Source organism: Bombus flavifrons, chromosome 5, assembly GCF_040668555.2.
Source record: "Bombus flavifrons isolate JBK064 chromosome 5, iyBomFlav1_principal, whole genome shotgun sequence".
In the NCBI taxonomy this organism is placed as follows: Eukaryota; Metazoa; Arthropoda; class Insecta; order Hymenoptera; family Apidae; genus Bombus; species Bombus flavifrons.
The window spans coordinates 7514236-7535399 of record NC_138446.1 but is presented as its reverse complement, the minus strand read 5'-3'; the positions used below and the strand labels follow the sequence as shown (position 1 = coordinate 7535399).

Genomic DNA, 21164 nt, shown 5'->3' with positions numbered 1-21164 from the left:
CAAACTATGCGGTCTTCGAGTGCTTAATATCCATTCATGTCATGGAAGAAGCGTCACTTATACGTAGTAATTTTATTACTGTTCGCGCGTGAAGCAGACAATCCTTGTTTGACAATTAGCGTAGTTTCGAGATTTTCGACACATAATCCATGTATAAATGTTGTTAATTTGGAATTTGGTTAGGATGTTTTCTTATTCTTATTCGTAGATAGTATATTTTTAAGCATGATTTACTATTCGTTTTAGATATATAGGAATTATAAGTAACGTATGACAGATTATTTAGTTTCGCTCCTTTATATTAGATGGAGTCTTTTGATGTTCGATATCAATTTCAATTGAGAAATTTCGATCAATTGTGTTATAATTAAATTATCAATTAAATTATCAATATCAGTAGAGTACAGTCCTTTTAGAACTAGATATTCTAATGTGTCTAATTTATTCATATTTAAGTTTCTACCAAGACGTTCTTACTCTTTTTTAGAAAAGGTACGATCTATTTTTCGCATGTGTCGCTTAATGTTCATACTAATTACTCAAATTACACATAAGTATTTAGTACTATAAGAAACATAGGTACTTCCAACTATATTATACGCTTCAGCTATTGCTTATTCATTCAAGACAATAGAGTGCGAGTAAGATTAAAGTGAATAACAAATTCACTTTTTCTACACTTGCTATTTAAGCGACTTTCACAATTACGTGCACATAACGCGTCAATTTATCAGCCCTTGCTTATCATCCTTGGCTACCTAAGTACCTGAGAAAGGTGCCAGCGATACAGTTTTTACCTCGTTTCTTATCACGATCAATTCATCATCGTCTAGGCTTAACACTACCGCCATCAAGTTAACACAGCTTTCTTCTATTTTTAGGCGGTGTTTTAATGGCCGAGTGGCGCTTACCATCGTCGGTGATTCGTCAAGCATGCATTCGCCTTGTAGACACCCGGTAGACGAGCAACTACCCACGTAAGTTCGATTATTAATTCAGCAGCGGGAGCGCGCGGCGCATAGGCTTGGCGCAATGTGTCGCTCTTTATACGGACCGACGCATAACGCGTTATACTACCAGCGTGACAACGAGCTTGCGAACATCCCTTAACACTTTCGAAGTGGATTTTTCTTGCAACAATGGTGACAAGCATTAGACTGCGGATGTTTATGCAAATTAATGGAACCTAAGCAAAGATTTGTTTTACACGATAAATATTACAATAGGTATATAATATATGATAATAAATATTATAATACCGTACTTTGGATATTTTATACATTTTTTTATATTATGAGCATTCTGCACATTTTTACCGCTCTAAATTTTCCATCAGTTTATTTTCCTATAAATAAATGCGCAGTTGAATGATGATACAATAGCATGGTCTGTAATAGTTTAAAATTTTAAAGACATAAGTTATGTATATAATCCCATACTTACATGTATAATCTAGTTCTAGGTTCTAACAGACATCATAGATGTTGGAAAAACTATAGGTAATAATCCAGAGTAGGTTATGGTCTCGAAAGGTCTTAAATAACATGTTTAAAATTAATAGAGAATTAAAATAGTGTAGAATTTAAACAAAAGTAAGTATGTTATGGCGTTGAAAAAACGATGAAATAGAATTATATGCAGGTATATCTATAATCTATAATATGAAGATGCAAAGAAGTCTCGTGGGACGACACAGAGGCAAGGGACGTACTGCCTTCCATTGCTCAGTGTCACGCGTTGCTACATTGCTTTGTGTCTGTGTATGTGACACCTTCGGCCAATACGCGTGCTTCGGCCAATATTGTGTTGAGTCTGTCAAAAACAACCAATCACATCCGCATTCCTTCCAAAGCATCTTTTTCCAACTCCGATTTGACTTCATTACCTATTATGTATGTAATAATTACATGTATAATACATAAAAAATACTAGCATGTGTTTTTCAAAATCATTCATGAAAGGAAAACTCATTACACGCATGATAGAACTGTTTCAAAAAGTCATTTAAATGTAATATTTATACCGACATACAGTGCGGTAGTCTTATTAAACTGATTCCGTGTTATTCAGGGCTCACAGTGCCTGCAAATCTTAGGATCGTAAAGGGAACGATATAAATTGGGTGACTTTGTTACTTGATCCTCCATGCAGTTCAAGTGTTATCCAAGGGATTTCCGTGTACAGACTAAATGAAGATAGGTAGTATGGTCGTTGGAATATGTCGCTGGAAGAAATATAGCGAGCTGCTGAACTAGAACATTAAATAAATAGCATAATCTGGATCACACGTGATATTGTACCTAGGTTTTTCGATGGAAACTACTAGATCTAAAGCAAAACAGTACTTAATGAAATTGCAACTGCGGTTTTAGATACTCATTTTCTTCTTCTTTGCTTAATTCGTTCGAGTATTCTCAAGCATTAAAAACATTAGCCTCTGATCGATTTTACAATCTCGCTATATTTCTTTCATGAAGTACACGATCGACTATAGGATAATTTCTTGTGCTTCAGATTTCTGATCAACTTGCAAAATTCGATGAACATTCTTTTTTTCCTTATAGAAATATCGCGCGAAAGTCATTTTACTTTTACAGAATTGCTTTATACATTATAGCTAACTGTTACTTCGTATTTCTTATATTATTTATAAATATATGGATTACATCTAATTAAGAAATCAAAGTAAGCACAGATGTAACAAAGTAGGAATCCGGATACTCGCGAGTACTAGCGTACACAGTATCTTTGTGGTTTACATAGCCAATTACCGAGGAAAGCGAATGAGTCGACTCAGACAGATACATTTTCAGATTCGTGTTAAATTTTGCCAATGCGGTGACGATAGTTGAATCCTCTCGCGATGTCTATAAAATTTTTAAATCTTTCGCACAGGACACACGATATATTCATAGAAGATATCTCTACAAGCGCTGGAAAAATTTTCGTGAGCAACAATAGCTATAATATTATACTAATCTTATAATATCAGAATCTCGTTGTTCGTCTTAAGAAAAGTGAATGGGGACAGTAACGGCCAGTTAGCGAGGCATATGTATCCTATCGCGAATAGCCACGACACGATGTAACGAGCAACGTGAATGTACCTACGTCGTGGTGTTGTTATCAGCGCCGTGTTATCGCGCGAACTCGTCTCACGGCGCTTAAGTGCGTTCTGTTGGCTCGCGAGTAGCGTCGCGACTCCCACGTGTACGTGTATGCGCGCGCGCGCGCGCGCTCGCTCGTAATCGCGCGAGTACCAGTGAAAAACCTCTCGACGCTCGAGAGCCTCCGCTGATTAGGTAACGGCGAACGAGTATCTTTTTTGCTTGGTCGTTCGCCTGGAAACGAACGATGTTCGAGTCTCGGTACGTTCGTTTCGATCGTCTGCGAAAATCCCTTCTTTCCATCTTTCGTGTATTTCTTCTAAAGTTTGTAAGCGCACAGAATCGGCGTTTAGCTTTTGAAAATTATAATCCGAACACATCGAGTACCAATAAGGTAGTCTCTGATAATTGACAACTTCGATATTTTGTTCCGCTGTAGCTGAATGATATTATAATACATTAAATACATTATGTAAATTCTTCATAAATAATACATTTGTGGTAATGGTCCTTATATGCGAAAATAACGAGGATTATTAGGATCACAATAACGATGAACTATATGAGATTTGGTTTGTTATGACGTTAGATCGATGAATTTTCCGGGCAAGTTTCATTCGAATAAAATGTAGAAACGCGTTTGATAACGTCTTTGTGGCTATATAATTACACGGTATTCCGTGTTTTCACGCTTTAGACGAGAAATTAGCGATACGAGCGTGATCGGAATATTATTAACCGTTTGGGGAAAATTCGCACTGGATGTATGTTTAGTCTTTGTTTCATTCAAGTGTGATTTCGATAGAAAATATTTTCAGATATAAAGAAGTTATTACTAGAGCGCGGATTTTTATGCATTTATGCAAGAATGTAGAAAATATTCAAGATATACGATATTTGTTACGATATTTAGAGTGAAAGATGCAAGTCTATGTAGATTTCGTTTTCTTAATTGTTTCCATAAATATACGAATTTATAGAAATATTCATAGTTTAACACCTGTGTTACCCGATTCGTTGGTTTGTTACGTATTGAGCTGAATTAGCCATATATTTTAAGATTTACCATCCGAACGCGATTCAATGATAGAGCGCGCATGAAATACTCCGAATCGAGCGGCTAAAAGGTTAAACGGGAAGCTATTTTTCTTTGATCGTTACAGTATCGTTTCATCTAATAACGCGAGGATGTAATAAAGATAAGCTGGCCACTCAGAAATTACGCAATACTGGCTATAATGGCGCATATACTGCATATACAACTTCGTTCATCGTTATATAGCATCGATGTTGAAGATAGGCCAAAATTCTTCACTCTAAGGTTTTCCATCCTTAAATAAATAAACAACAAACGAACGTAATCGCAAGTTCTGCGCTCTGTACTTAGCGTAAATTGAAAGTTAATTTTCCTACAAACTTTCTTCTTAGAACTAATCGAAGAATTCTTAGAAGAAATCAAATTTATCCGTTGATTTTCCTATTTTGTACGAATTTTTTATCTTTTTAAATCCTTCATTACGATATGTTTCTTAGACTTGTAGCGGCACATCATCACATGAGCGTCAAATATATTTGACTATCACAAGTATTCACTCGTTTCGTCATTTAAATCAACACGTTTAATATTCCCCACAGACCAAACATTAAGAAATTTGTTATTTCATTAAGAACACCAAGTTCGCAGTATCTTTATTTGATCTTTAGTACACACGACTCGTATGAATTTCGTGATTAATTGTCTTAATCGTTACACCGTGTTATTAATCTCTTCAACTATGTATTCTTGAGAAACGTTGTTAGTTTTAGAAGGAAACGATAATTCTTTAATCTTCATATCCTCTTACTAATATATATATATATATATATATATATACACACACACACACACACACACAGATATGTATATATATCTATCGTTATTGATTTAAATATGTTCGTAATAGAGATGAATGAATTGTAATGACGCTTGGACTAAAGTCGATTCTCGTAAGGAATGACTATACAGCTATTCGACTGTAGTTGAATGTCACAGCATAAAAGATAATTATGTATATTCAAGTTGATAAAATATGATTAATAAGATTAGGTTACGGCAAGAAATGGGTGAATTTGGAAAACGATATGTACGTATGCGGAAAACCACTAAAAATTATTATAAAATCTATAGCAAATACTTTGCACTTTCAATGGATCTCATTAAAAATTCTATATCTATACCGTTTTTAATTTAGTTATCTTGATACTCGTTGTATTATGACGTCGTTTGGTTGTAAGTTTTCAGTAATGAACATGGCACGACAGGATTATCTTTTTAACGATATGATGCACGATCACGCTATAGCAGATTCTAGACGGATGCGAAAGTTCAATCAAGTTCTGACGCGATAGAAGTATAACAAATATTAGCAATATTTTTATCCAGTTTCTATGCGTTTACGTATCCGCTTAAATGCTAATAAATCGCTATTGCTATGTTCTCTCATATTCAAATTTTCTAAACTAATCACCGTATCCTCTACAAATATTCTTGCAAGCTTGTACTGCGTTTCTGAAATGTCGCATATAGATAACAACGTGCAATGACGTATATAGACTGTAATTAGGAAAATGAAATATAAACGAGAATGCAGTTTTTTTTACTGAAATAAATCATTCGTAGTTATAACGTAGAACCAGTTTCCCTATTTTGCGTTTATAATTTATTTAAGAAAATCATTCGCAGTTATAATGCAGAACTAATTTCTATTTACATCTACGATTTATTTAGAAGAATCGTCTGTAGTTACTATTTATGCGCAACTAGCTTCTATTTAAGTGCGCCATAATTTATTTAAACAAAAATAACGACGGATAATATCACAGAAACGTTGAGTTAAAATTTTGCGTCCCTGTAACATAAAAATCGAGATCAAATAATAGAAAGGCGGAGTCGTAGAGAGTCAGAATCGGGCAACGAGATCGCAACGACGACGTTTACGTTCGCCCGTCTGCATCGGTTGTAACCGCTTTTGTCACTATGCAAGCGCTACCAAATGGTTTCCGTTTGGCAACCAGCGCTCCGAGCGAAATTCAGCGGCGCGGCGTCGAAAACGGTCGTTGGCTCGCTGCTAGCGTCGCACGATAACGCGTGGGAAGACGCCGAGGACGTTCCTTTTTGTCGCGCGAGCAGCGGCGCGTGTTGGCCGACGATAAATAGAGACAATGTGCGCGACACGCGATAGATATCGTATCTCGATCGAAGCCTCGACACTCGTTCGATTATCAAGCGCGCTTTCTCCGACCAGATCGAGAGTAGCATTCTCCAAGATAAACTTTAGACTTTGGACATCAAACAATTTCTCAGATCGTTCTTCATCGATGTACCTAAAACAAATCGTCGATTCGTGTTACGTTCGTTTAGATTTCTCTTTTTCTTTTTTTTTAACATTTTATCGACCGGCTACTTTTCGTTAAATACCAAACGATCCGAAGTAGAACCAGATCGCGGAATTTTATGTAAATCCATCTCGATCAAACATCGTTTTCAATTGATTTTAGGAAACAGAAAGGATAACGTTTTAGGAAGATTTTTCCTATGGAACTGAAACGAAAAATCATGTACTTAAATATATACTGATGATAATCATGTACTTTGTGCGAACTTAAGATACTCTTTATCATTGGAAAGGTATGTAGAGTTGGGTTGAAAATGACGATAGAACGCAGCAGGGTTAATAAGAGAAAAAATTCCGCTGTTTCGTAGTCCTTGTAAAACAGGAAAAATTTGATTATATCGATATTTGTGGGAAGGATATGGGACTCAGTGATCGCGCTTCGGTATATTCAGCGGGCGTGCCGCTAATTGGCACGATCATTATTCAATTACGAAATAGATTTTCGCACGCGACGGCGAACACCAGCTGATACTGTTTCCACGTGTTTTCCATCGATATCGTCCATTAATTCTATTCACGTACGATCGACAGATGATGTTGGTAATTAGATAGACGACGAAACGTTACGGTTGGTCGCGATAGTCGAATTGGACGACCCACTTTGTATCCAATACGCTCCGTTATACTGCGTATACGTACGTAGTTGTTCACTCGATCAAACGATTTAATTTGATCAATGAAAGCCGTGATTTCGGTGATCTTCGTGACTGTAATTGGACCTGTTATTTTGAAAGATTATTATGTGTATGAAACACGATGCTTTCTGTGCGTAGGTATTAGATTATCCAGGAAGTTTCGAGTTACTTTGTACGTTTAACATTAGGCGTACAAGTTAGTTACACGTCTTTTCTAGATAAATGTATCATTTATTTATCAATTTGGCTTTTCGATCAGTGCTAGTTTATTCAAACGATAGAAGATTGTTTTCGCTGCAAGTTAAAGCAAATTTCTACTTTGTTTGAGCCGAGTTCCTTTTTTTAAAATCTCCAAGACGTCAAAGGAAAGATCAAAATTATCCTTTGCGAAACCTCCGATACCATTTTCTGCAAGTTAATCTACTTTTAACAAAGAATCGTACAAAAATCTCGTAATTTTTGTACTTGATCTAATATTATATGCATTTGACGATCTTCTGCAAGAAATTATCCTTTGCGAAAGTTCCAATAGCATTTCCTGCAAGTGAATTTAACTTCGACAAACAATTGTACAAAATCTCCTCATAATTTCTGTAGCTAATGTGATACATATTATATTCGATGATTTTCTGCGGAAAATTATCCTTCGCAGAATTTTCAATGGCATTTCGTACAGCTTCATGAAAGAATCGTACAAATTCTTATAATTTTTGTACCTGATCTAATATTACGTATATCTAACGATCTTCTGCAAGAAATTGTTCTTTGCGAAAGTTCCAATAGCATTTCCTGCAAGTGAATTTAACTTCGACAAACAATTGTACAAAATCTCCTCATAATTTCTGTAGCTAATATGATACATATATTCGACAATTTTCTGCGAGAAATTATCCTTCGCAGAATTTTCAATGGCATTTCGTACAGCTTAATCTACCTTCATAAAAGAATCGTACAAAATCTCATAATTTTTGTACCTGATCTAATATTACGTATATCTAACGATCTTCTGCAAGAAATTGTTCTTTGCCAAAGTTTCAATAGCATTTCCTGCAAGTGAATTTAACTTCAACAAACAATTGTACATAATCTCTTTGTAATTTCTATATCTAATCTATATACACATATTTAACGATGTTCGACAGAAGGAATAACGAAAGTATTATAGGTACATAAAAGATTCCATGGAAACGGACACAAAAGATGTTAGTACATGTGTATTCTATTTCGTTAGAAGGCTTCCCCGTTCGTTTCATAGGAACGTGGTTACCCTCGGTTTATTTTTAGTACACCCTATAGGAGTTAGAGGCGGCCAGCAACTTGTTGCTCGATTTTGAGCCAGGCCTGCTGGGTCCTACCATTTTGTTAGCCTGGCAGGTTACGGGGCCTTCCCTCGAAACTCGTCCCAGCACGAATGCGGTAGTCCGACCGAGGCTGCTTTCTCTATCGTCACGATATGCTCTAACCTCCACCCCCATTTTCTCTCTTTCTTTCTTTTTTTCTTTTCATTCTTCGGACATGTTGAAACGCGTTCTTGCCGTTTTCGCTTTGCGGATTAAAACTTGCGAGAAGCAGATCGAAAGATCGCCTTTCCAAGTTAGGTGCGTGCGCAGTTGTGAAAACGGTAGATCGAGTGATATGTTTGAACCGAAAACAGGAAAATCGATCGGAATCAGTCGTGTTTCCTCGGCGAAGTTAACGTTTGCCGGATCATCAATTACAGTTGCCGTCTGGATTTTTCTGGAAATTTCAAATTTTGGTAATTTTTTATGCGATTCTTTTCTCGGTTACGTTATAGACGATTTAACGTTGCGTTAGAATTAATTCTATTTTCTTGGGATACGTAAAAGTTGAGATAATGAAGTTGATAAATAAGTGCTTCAATTAAGGCAGCGTGCCACTTCAGGAAAGGAGAGCAAATGTGGAAGAATTTCACCAAGCGTGGAACCGCGTGTGATTGACAAACCCCTGTACTTTCTATGTCTTCGGGTTTTACGTATTCTAGTTAGCACGAAGCATGCCGGTCTTTATGGTCCGTTCTATTTTCGATTTCGAGCCGTAAACTCGCGTAAATCCGCCACACCCTCCTTTTGTTCCCGGACAGAATTCGCGTTGCGCCTTGATTTACATCCTCCTTAAATATAAACAGGCTCTTGTTAAACGTGGTTAATCGTCCAGCGACCGATCGAATCTCGTCAGATTTCACTTTCCATCTGACCAATCATATTCCAGAACGGTACTTGCTAATTGTAAGCAAATTGCGTAATGAAACATTACAAGATCCTAAACACGTTCATCTAAGAAACCACAGGGAAGAAAATGTAATAAAACCAAGTACATCTAAACGCAATATCGCGCAGTACGTAAATTAAGGATTATTACCAAAGCGATCACGCGTTACACGTAAAACCGATCGTTCGATTACCGAACTAAGTATCTGCCTATGTACACGCGTTTGGCAGTCTCTGTATTTTATCGTTGATTTTACAAGATTCGATTGGCTCGTATTGTGCCGATAATCTTAAACTAACGCGTTGCATGCTTTGATTAGGACCTAGATAATGTCGAATGTAAATTACAGACAACTGAAAGTTAGGAGTCGCGTACACGATGACGTCAAGTTTGAAAAGTATCTTGAAATTGCTTAGAAATGCATAAATATCCACCGTCTAATTTCAAGTTTATCTTCCTGAAACTTAATACCATTGTTGCTACTGCAAATACGTTTAATGCACGTTGTCGCTAATAATTGTAAAGACACGTGGAACGCGTAAGAACCGACGTTTCTTACGAGAATGGACATGAGAGCGGCTATTCAGAGGAACTGGAGGAAATATTGATTTCCTAATGTCAAACTTTTCATTCTGAATCTATAGCCTTGCAAATATATTTAACGCGCGATGTTATCGACGACGAAAAAGTTACATAGAACACATCGGAATCGATGTTTTCCGCGAAATATCGATATCCCTTAGGAGAATGGACATCAAAGCGGCTTTCCAGAAAATCGCTGTAACTCCTCGAATTTTCAACGGATTTCGATGAAATTTAAAATATAAGACGGCGAAATGGTCTAGAAAATGCTGACGAAAGAATCGTCTTGATATCTTGTACCCAAGTCGAGATATAAATTAGAGGTTTTCGACGTGCGCGCGAACGTACGAAATCACGTACCGCGTCTGCGCAGGTTTCCTGCCTCTCTCGAGCCAAGTGGAACTTTCCACGGCACGAGACCCGACGACCTCGACGTCCGTATCGATATCTCGAGGTGAGATCATCGGTTTCGACCGTGTTTCGAGACCACCCGTTGTCCGCAAATTCGATCGGATTATTTTCCCGGGAACTCGATTGGTCGGGTCGATTGCCGATTGGCCGAACTGCACGAACCTCCTTTTTCTTCTCGATCGCGCTACTCTTTCGAATCTCCTTTTTCTCGCGTTTTCAACCTATTTCAATCTTTGAGAAGTGGAGCTTTTAAAATGGATATACGTAGACACTGATTCTTTCGTATCGACGTTGTTCAAATAATGTGATAACTTTTTGCTCTGCTGCTCTGTATACTAATTGGTTTATCGATGGTTTTGTACAGCTTTTGTATAGCTACGTATATCGAATAGGGCTGTTTCTAGGTTTGCTTTGGTAAATCAGCTCGATTTTTCATAATTACTATCTTAAATATACATGTAACATAGTGATGCTGGTGTATTTATGGGAAATTTGAAGATGCAAAAATGCGCATAATATAAAATTATGTAAAATATCCAAAGTACCTACACATTGTAACGTTTAGCGTGTGAAGCAATTGTTCGGCTAGACTCTCATTAATTGCGTTCGCAAAAATGTGAATTTGCGGTGAAATATTGGTTTAATGAGTCATCGGTTTGTACATTTTATGTAATTCTAACATATCGTTGATTTATCTTATGTAGGAAGTAACACGTGGCACTAGCTGTTCCCTTAAATGAATTGATTTAGATAACTTCTTATCGTAGTAAACGGTGTCCAACGCAATAAAGAATGCTATAGAAACGACACACGATTCTACAGATATTTTAACAATTCCATTAGTTAGCAGGTCCGAATCTTGTAATTTTCATTTAATCAAATATACAAGCTTTCTTATATATTTCGTTTACGTAACAATTTATTTTCTCCTAACGAGGATCTTCAGTTGTACGTTCGCAGCTGGTGTTTCATTGTGCGATGTACCCGATGGAAGATCGAAAACACGATCGTTTAGAAAATGAGTGAAACGAAAGGCAGCTACGATCTTTCATTTCACCTGCAATGTTTAACGAAAGAGACGCGATTAAGTGAAAATGTAAGAAGGATATTCGGCTATGCGTTCGTAGTCAGCGTCTTCTATTTAGATGCATCCAGTGAAAGATAAGGTCGGAAAAACACGATCGTTTAAAAAATGAGTCAAAGGAAAGGCAGCTTCTATCTTTGCTTTCACCTGGAATATTTAGCGAAAGAAAGAAACTGGCGATCTAAATCGAGTATTCGCCAGTAACCACATAGATGTTATACGTTCATCGTGAGTGTTTCACGGCGCAATGCTTCCAGTGGAAGATACATCAAGCCCCGATCCTCGTTGCCCCTCTCTCTTTCTTCCGTTTCGCGGATGCGTTTACGAGACCGCCGATGATTCCGTCGTGCTCGTTTCTTTGGCCGTGCCACGGTAGAACCTGTTTCCAACAAATTACCAGCACCGAATTCGCGCTTCCAAAAAACCCTTTCGTATTCTTCGTCTACCCATGGCTACCACCATATGTGTATACCGCCGGTATAGTAAGTAAACCACCGATTCGCTATATTTATTACAAGACTCTGACTAACTTCGGACACTTACGTTTTATTATTCGCTCCAGTAGAATCTCGTTTATCAGCACTGTATCGTGTGGTAGCTGAGATACGAAGCATTAACAAGGACTATAGTAAGTGTATCGTAGTATGTTAGAAATGAGCCAAGGAAGGAATATTTGAACCGTAGCAGAGAAAGTTGTACAATACAACGTATATACGGATATATAGAATTGTTTGCATCTTCTGCAATGATAGGTTAATGACGGAAGCAGGTAAGAGTGGCTGGTGAACCTCTATGTTCTCCGACCTGTAAACCAAGGGTCTACTGTATTTTACGTTATAAAGCGATTTTTACGCCATGAATCCTACGCTATATGAGGTAACAGGTTTATAATAAGATAACCGCAAAATATAAAAGCAGTGAAACGCGTTCAACATTTGCAGACACCACGGTGGAGCTTCAATTAACCGCAGTCTTGATTATTCGGGCTCTTGGGTATTCAGATCCCGATTATCTGATGCAAAAATCGTACGCTATACCCTTCCTTTTTCAGTGATGTAGTTCGTCGTTCTCCGAGAACACTCGTGGTTGGTACAGTATCGTCTCGTTATCTTCGATATTTGTTTCGTTTCTGTGTTGAGTTCGAAAGGCGCGGAATAAGAAGGAGATAGCGATGTACCTACTATAAATTTCAATCGAAATTTCCCGATTTACCTTGTGTTTCAATTACCTAGTGAACCTTGATTTATCCAGACGACTCGGATGCCGATGAATCCCATTAATCTAAAGGTCTCGTTAAACATGTTCGCATCCTGTCCAAAGTTCACTCAAAGATCTATCGCTTTCGATACTACGATCGGGTACAGAAATAAGTAGACAGTGTAATGGATATGAATGAAATTTAATTGAACTGTACACCCGTGTTACATAGTTAAGTTTCGCTTATCGTACACGCACATGCAAATTAATATTTTTGTGCCAGCCGTATTTCACGAAACTTCGCTACATACATGCATACACAAGCCTATACACGTTATCTCCAAATTACACATTCAAATTTCCAAATTCTAGTCCATCCTTTCCAAAATTCCACGAGGAATAATATCCTGTACACCTGTTCACCTGTTACTTCAACCTTGCTCTGTCTCTTCCTTGTCTGCCACCTCCTTGAGCAGCAGCTCCGTGCAGAGAGAAGAGGCATCGTTAGAAAATCACAAGTTCAGACTGGAAGAAGGAGAAAAAGGGCACGTACGTAGGAAGAGAGTGAGAGGGTGAGAGAGAGGGTGAGAGAGAGAGAGAGGGGGGGGGGTTAGAGAGTAACAGAGAGAGAGGAGACCCTACACCCACCCCGGACGATAATTCCCGTCACCATGGAAACACCCCCGAGGCGTCCCTGTGTCAGTCCACCCCCGCACCCCACAAACACCACTGACTGTCCCTCCCCGCGTCCGCTGCCTCTTCTACCACCCCAGCCCCCTCCTGAAGCCCCCCTTTCGCGAGTCCACCAGGAACTCGTATCGATCCGCAGACGAGTTCGAGGTCCTACGTATTCTACGGGGAGTGTTACTGACAACAGATCTCTTTCTCTCTCCCGCTCTCTGTCTCTCTCTCTCTCTTTCTCTCTCTTTCTCTTTCTCTGTGGCCGTGTTTCCTCGACGTTCGCAACCGAGCGTTCTACCTCGCGATCTCTCGCCGCGAGAGATCCACGCGATCCTCCTCTCGAAGACGAGAGCCAATGTATAGAACTACGAACAGAGCGTTACTTTGGTTCGATCGAACGCGACACAGGCTTATACGGCGGCGTGTATTTTTAGCGAAGGCACTGCTGTAACGCAAGGGTTACTAATTAGAGAACGAAGGAAGTTGCGCGCGTGTAGGTAGCTATATTATTCGGCACAGTAATTTGTTCTTTCTGCGTCATCGTATTGAGGTACCTCTACCGAGGTTTTGTTCGACAGTCGTGTTTTTTAAATTAGTCGAAGCATCGACGGGGCTCTTAATTTTAATTTTGCTGCGATCGCGTATTGCGTTCGATTATTTCTCGCATTATTTGGCGCGCGGCAATGCGATTATCTTGCCTGGAATTCTAATCGATGTGCCCCCCGTTAATTGTTAATTATCGATGCTATATGGCTTCTAACGTTTGATCTCTTTTCCCTGCGTGTTACGTGATTTCTATTCTTCGTTTTATTCTTGTAACTTCATTTGATTATCCGTGTTCTTCTATTTGCGGTAGATCTCGGAGGCAAGTTTTTATAATTGTCATACTCTTAGAGAAGAGAGGTAATAATAAGTTAAAAAATTCTTGCAAACCAATATCATGGAATTAATGTTGTAAAGTCACGAAAGACACTTGTGGAGATTCGAAGCTGAGAACGATAGCGATGTCCTGAGTTTTATAAGTTTGCCGATTGGTTAAATTCGGGGGTGCGCTTGATTTAACTGACCGCGCCAACTAAATGAGCTAAGGGATTACGGTTTATTGCTCGTTAGTACGATTAGATAGGCAAGATCAAGCAATAAAAGAATATTGTAGTGTAATATTATTTGGATACAACGTTATTGCATATCGTAAACAGATTAACGTATACAATAAGAAACACAAATATTGGCATATATTTCTTTCTAAAAATGAAATTCTATGTAGACGCGTCTCCAGAAACTTTCAAGGATTGAAAATAGTTTTAATATTGATTTCTGTTCTTAAGACAGTTATCTATATATAGAATCGTTATTTTGTAAAGGTAACCAGTAACTATTATCTATAAGGATTCTGTCTCGGTTACGATTGCTATATTAGTTTTTATATCGCTTCGAAGTCCATTTAGATTGTTACGTTTCGCTATATAAAAACATTAGCCTATCATGTAACTGTTATTATTACGTATTATTCTCTCCTTTAATTGCCATCTTAAAATCGATCTTTATCATAGTATCACGCGAACAATACACCTGCCAGCAATTGAGAAGGGTACTGCAAGAAAATATAGAACGATTTACTATAAGAAACACAGTAAAAGATTTATCGCAAAAATTCCATTGCCCTTGTCTCTTTGTTTTACACGATAGAATCACGTTCATAGTGTCTACCAATTAGTTTGACCAGTGTAAATAATATCTACATTCAAGGCGATACTAATTACTAATTATACTACTAATTACTAAATTACTAATTATAAATGAAACAACTGAAATATTGTAAACTATTATCGTTCAAATGAAATGCCTATTAAAATTCTCCATTGGCTAGATTCTGAATCAAAATTCTCGACTGCGTTGCACTGTCATCGTCGATGGGATCTCCCTTGGATTTTCAGCCCCGCGTGGTTCCCGCCCTATCCGTTCCAGTCACGTAGAACAGCGGCTCGAAGGAATTCGTGGACGCGCGCTATATCCAACTATCGAACCTGCTACTCGAGAATCTGTGTATCGATGTCTCGTAGCCGTGGCACGGGGAATTAGGTGTCCTCGAGAACCGACCGCGTTTCGACCGGTAGCTTAGCTCCGGATCACCCGCCGCGTAACAAGATCTAACCCCTACCTCTTAATCGCCCTCCTCTCCGCTGGAGTTTGCTTGGCTGGTGCCCCCTACCGATTACTCTCTTTCCGTTCCTCTTTCTATCTTTACTCCGCATAGCGGCATTTTAATACATACGCTCGTTTCTCCACGCTGCTCGTCCGGATACGGAGGTATCCTTCCTCGCTACCGGTTGCATTTTACGCGTGGATACACTAACCGGTGCATAAGTATTTTCACAGTTCCAAATTGTTGCTGATATATATAAAATATACGAGTAGAATGGCTACGAAAAGTAGTAGCACGTGGTTGTATTCGTTGTAGCATTTGCATGTTAATTGATTAGATTCAGGTGTATTGAGTTTCGTATCATTTAGCAGTAGTTTACGATTAGAAAAATTTGATACCATGGAAACGAAGCGTGCAATTTGATAAAAGAATATTAGCTATGTGACAATACGTTTTCTAGCTACTGTACTTCGAATAAAGCTGTTTAATTTAATTCTCCACTTTGGTCTTATCTCATGCAAGCATGTAGCTACCTACGGTAAATATGGAGTAGTAGCAGTGGTAGATGTTGAATAATGATATTAACGATGAAAATAGTAATAAGAACGATAGTTGATATTAATGGGTATAAATAAAAGAGCAATAAGCGAAGGTGGATGAAAATTGTTTGTACGAGAACACCAAACCTAAGCGAGTCTAAGCGTATTTGTTCGATATCTTAGAACGAATATTTGTGGCTATCATGAATATCATGAAGCTTCAGTTATTTATTAGAGACAAGCTTGATCGATACAGGTGTGTATTATGTTAGTTTCAATTTAGCAGAAGCTTTGTGAAGACAGTTGTGGCAAGAAGCAAAGGATCGACAACAGAGAGACGTTCTTCCATCGTAATCTTGAGAATATGATACAAATATCAATCTTTCGATGAGATTGCATCAAGTGTCCATACTTATGCACAATAGTGTACATACTAAAGTTAGAAAGATTATTAGCGGAGCGATATGGGAGTAAGAGAAGCATTGCTTTTTATCGCTGACCGTCACACGTTGCTGTATACCAGCGATTGCTAGCCTTTTTTATCTCATAGTATATGTGAATTAATTAATAAAATTCCGCGACATATAAAAAGAAATATATCGTATTTGCTTCAAGACGGTACATTCACATCGGACTGTTATTTTTATTTGACAATCTAAAGAAAGAAAAGAGGTTACTTTCCTTCACTGAATGGTCGAGTGTTGCATGTTTTAAAAATTCTCGCGGCACAACGGTTGATAATCACGTTTATGTAATCTTATTTGTATACGTGACACTTTTGGACAATCCTTGGCGCGTTTATCTTTATGGTTCTGTTGGATCTGTCAAAAAATAACGAATCAGTTAAAACACAACAACCCTACACTCTACAAAATCTAAATCCATTAAAGTAGATACTATTTGCGAAAAAGAACCTATCTATACCAAGGGATAATAAAATTAAAAAGAATATCCTTTACTCAACTTCAAAGAGCCTTCGTAGATATAAGAAACGAATCTACGTACAAACTAAAGTACTAAACATACTAAATAAACATATAAATAAAAAGCTATACTGTGCAAAATCTTCCTAAACTTATAATTTGGTCTAAAAATCCACCAAACAGCCATTTACCAGCTATTGACCTTCAAATCGAAAGATATAGATAATACAACATTATGAAAAATCTTCCAAAATCCACGACTTAATCTAAAAATCCATCGAATTCCGTCATTTGCCTATTATCAAATTTCCCCGTTTCAAAATTGCCTACTTCAAATCGAGAAACATTGCCACGAGGATCGTCCCGTTCGTTAGATCCAGATCCCGGTCGCGTGTAACCGGCGTCGTCCGGTTTTCCAGCCGGTCGTATCGTTTCCAGTGTACCGAGAGTCGCTAGAAAGTTTAGGAAACGGAGTAGCATATACTCGTCGGTGCTTCGCGGCGCGGTGCGCGCGTCTGCTGTTTTACAAAAACAGGAAAAAGAACAAACCACACTCTACTACTCTGCCTCTCTTTCTCTCTCTCTCTCTCTCTCTCACCTCTCTCTTCCTCTTATCCTCTTTTTTTGTGAAGCGCTAAGCCATCCGCGGATACGCCACCACTGCTCGCTGGTGCGCGCGTGCACGTGCAAGAGAACGCGCCGCTGTGCGCGAGCGTATTATCCGTCTACGGCGAGAGAGCGCGAGACCTTCGGCTCTTTTGCCAGCCCTCGCGGCTCTCTCGCGTTACCTTCTCTCCTCCGTTTCACTTCCAGCCTCTACCAGTTTGTTCAGTACTCGTTCTATCTCTGTTTGTTACACGCACCGTCGCGGGCATATCGTAACGTGTGTCTCACTCTGGCGCGAGCGTCTCGATGTTCCCGTCTTCGTCGCACTTATGCCACTCCGACCGTGATAAAGTATCCGTCTGTTCTTGTCGCGCGCACACACCGTCTCGTAGCCCGTCTCCGTCGCTTTCACCGGGCGATCGACGTTCCGCCGCGGGATCCACGGCGCCGACGTGCAACAACGTGATTATTGCACGTATGCACGTAACAACGAGCCGAATTTAGGGTGGAAGGATGTTTTGGAAAAGCAGCGAGAGATTGTATGTTGCAGCGATTCGCGTGTCTATCGTCTCTTTTACGACAACGTCGCGAATGCGCGATTCGCTGGATCATAGAAATTCGCAAGTGAGTGTAAAACTGTTAGATAACTGGGAAGACGATGAACCGACCTTAGTATACAATCGTTAAGTCGTTAATCCTGTAATTGTTCTAACACTCGTCCTCCACGTATAGTCTGTATAGGCTGGGAACGAGAAAAAGGATTCTTTTTCATGAAAAATTTGTACGTTCTTGGTTTTGACGTAAAAGGGACGATATATCATCTGGACAAAAGAGCACGTATGTCGGAATTATTAGCTTTGCGGAGAAGCATTTGCAACATGAGCGCCAGGTAAGATCAGGTATTAGATTTGGATGTTAGAATCTCAGGCAAAAGATTGGCAACGATGTGGAGGTGACTTGTATTCTGAGAACCATAAACAAAAGGATATATTAGCGTATTCTCTTTTGTCCAGAATTTCAGTTTGCCGGCGAATGTACCTGATGTTTGAAGTTAGAGAAGTTGTTTTGAGTTTGAAGGCTGAGTGTTTGGTCTTTAGGGCGCAGCGAATTTTGTTCATCCGCGGGCTTTGTTTCGGGTGACTTTCTTTTTGCCAAGGGGTTGGCTTGTAGTACGTAAGTAGAGAATATGTAAAGTGGTACTTTGACGAGGTTGTGTAAAAGGAAATTGAAGTGCTCGAGCAAGATCGATGCACCGATATTAACTCGTTGCGATGGAATGGCTGAATATTTAACATTTTAAGGGTTTTCATTAGATGACTGGGCTCTTCAGATTGCAAGATTCTTAACGAAGCGAGTGAATTTTTCAGATTTTAAGATTTTTGTCGTTCTTCAATTATCTTTATCATCGCTCAAGTTATTCCCATAGCCGGATATTCTGAACGTCCATCACTATTCACGTTGTTGTATACCAGAAAAATCAATGGTAATCTTGATCTACGTATAGAAACGTGACTATTGTTGTTTAGAATAAAATAAAGATGATGTGACGAGCAGTTTGTAGCAAATCGAAACTCGTCTAAGAAAAGTAATTATCACGTGAATGCCGATCTACGATTTTAATAGACGATTTAGTATTTTATAATGAAACGAACAAGACGCCGATCATGTCGTATTTGACATGAATTCAATTCTCAGCTTTGAATCGATGTGTATCCACATACCTAAAGACTACGTTTAGCAATTAAATTTTGAGAGATAAATAGGATTTGTTTCTAAATAATTCTAAATAAACCGACACTTGGTCGATGAATTAATTTTCTAATATTGGAACGCGATTTTATCCGCCTGTTTCTAGGCGTTAAAGTAGAATTCTATTCTATTTAGAATATATTTTTAAGTATTAGAATGCGGTTCTATCATTTATACAATAAATTCATTTAATTCTTTAACGTTAAAACACGGCTAATGAATTTCATATTTCCATATACTGTTAACGCGTGAATTTATTTTTACATCTCAGAATACAATTCTATCAAATTTATTATCGGATACTAGGAACTTACAAAAATTGCAATTCGTTAAATATTTTTTCGTTCAATTATTTAGTACGTATACTCGACATTCTCCAACATTTTTCTTCGAGGTTTCGGTGTAACGTTTGGAGATTTCTATGTAATAGGTTATGCATGCGGCGTGCTAGATAAGTATGTAAATTTCGAGGTGATGCAATAGAACAAGGATTCTAAATTCTAGGAAGTTTGTCTGCACGCTGATATAACGCGAAACGTAGCTTTTATATGACGCACAGGCCCACCTTTATTATACTATTGCATAGTTGGGAAATGCTGGGCGGAGCTTCCACTTCCCTGATTACTATACCCATATTCTGTAGCTCTAATTTATAATTGGTAGTTTAGCTGAGTCGCAAAATGAAGCCAATGCAAGTGTATCTCCTTCATTTGGAAAGCATTTTTTCCCTTAATTCTGTTTCAATTTCTCGAGGATTTCTTTTTTGCGCGAAATATCGTAATCGATGTGTAATTCGATGTGTAAAGTTCGATTAGACGGTTCTTCTTTCGCGTAGCTCTATTGATCTGGAATTATGCGAATTAGAGATAGGTTTGTTAGCGATAATTGCGAAAATATATTTGATCGAGACTTAAACGAGGAAAATTCCTAACTGCCAATGAAACTTGAAAAGAAAGAAAAGGAAAAGCAAAATTGTCAGCAGGGAAGATATAAAACAATAGGTACATTTTAAATATACACGAACGACAGTCCTTTATCGTTAGAAAAAGAAAGAATGAAATAAAAACAATTGCAAGTGGATGTTAAAAGCGAAAGCTAAAACGAAACAAAGAAATAGCGAGATTTCAAGCAGATAGGACGGAAAAATAGTAATTTCAAATGTCAACGACAATCCTTCATTTTCAAGCGATCGTCCAAATGTACTACGTCCTCGTTTTCCACTCGCGTCTCGAATTTTTCCAGGGGTCTATCGCCATATCGAATGTTTTTCACTGCTTTTGGCCAACCATTTTTCACTACTCCGCTGTTCCTCCCTTTTTAGTCACCAGTTATTCTTGCAAAAAGAGGGGAAAATAAAAAACATCGTTTTCAATTTCGCCTCGATTCACAGTGCTTCATAAACGAAATTCAGCTTCATAAACAATCTTCAACAAACATTTTTGTTATGTTTTTCAAGTATTCCTCTTCTTTTTCACGATAACATATATTTTAATAATTTTAACAATTTATAAGAAATTGTACATTTGTGAGAAATTCTTATTGAACTTATTGAAGTTATCGAAGATGCAGAAATGTACAGTGTGCATGTAAATACGTATACATGATTCATTATATATATACGTATATATATAAAAAATAGTAAAATATCCATAGTATAGTATATATGTAAATATATATAAATATTCAAAATATTCAAAATATTTTAATTAAATAAAATAAATTATATCTAAATATCAATGAACAAATTTATTATAGTATTTTACACTATTACTCCAAAAATATAATTCAATAAATATTTACTACTACTATACATATTCCTCTTATATAATGTAAAATACTTT

At 38.0% G+C, this 21164-nt stretch overlaps 1 long non-coding RNA gene across 2 annotated transcripts in view; it reads left to right on the top strand.

Annotated features, from left to right (window-relative positions):
- Positions 1 to 21164, top strand: part of LOC138179723 (uncharacterized) — a 162802-nt gene that overhangs the window by 4630 nt on the left and 137008 nt on the right. For both annotated transcript variants that reach the window (XR_011173104.1, XR_011173103.1), the window contains exon 2: positions 882 to 977. This is a non-coding gene — a long non-coding RNA (uncharacterized LOC138179723). The remainder of the gene's footprint in view (positions 1 to 881; positions 978 to 21164) is intronic.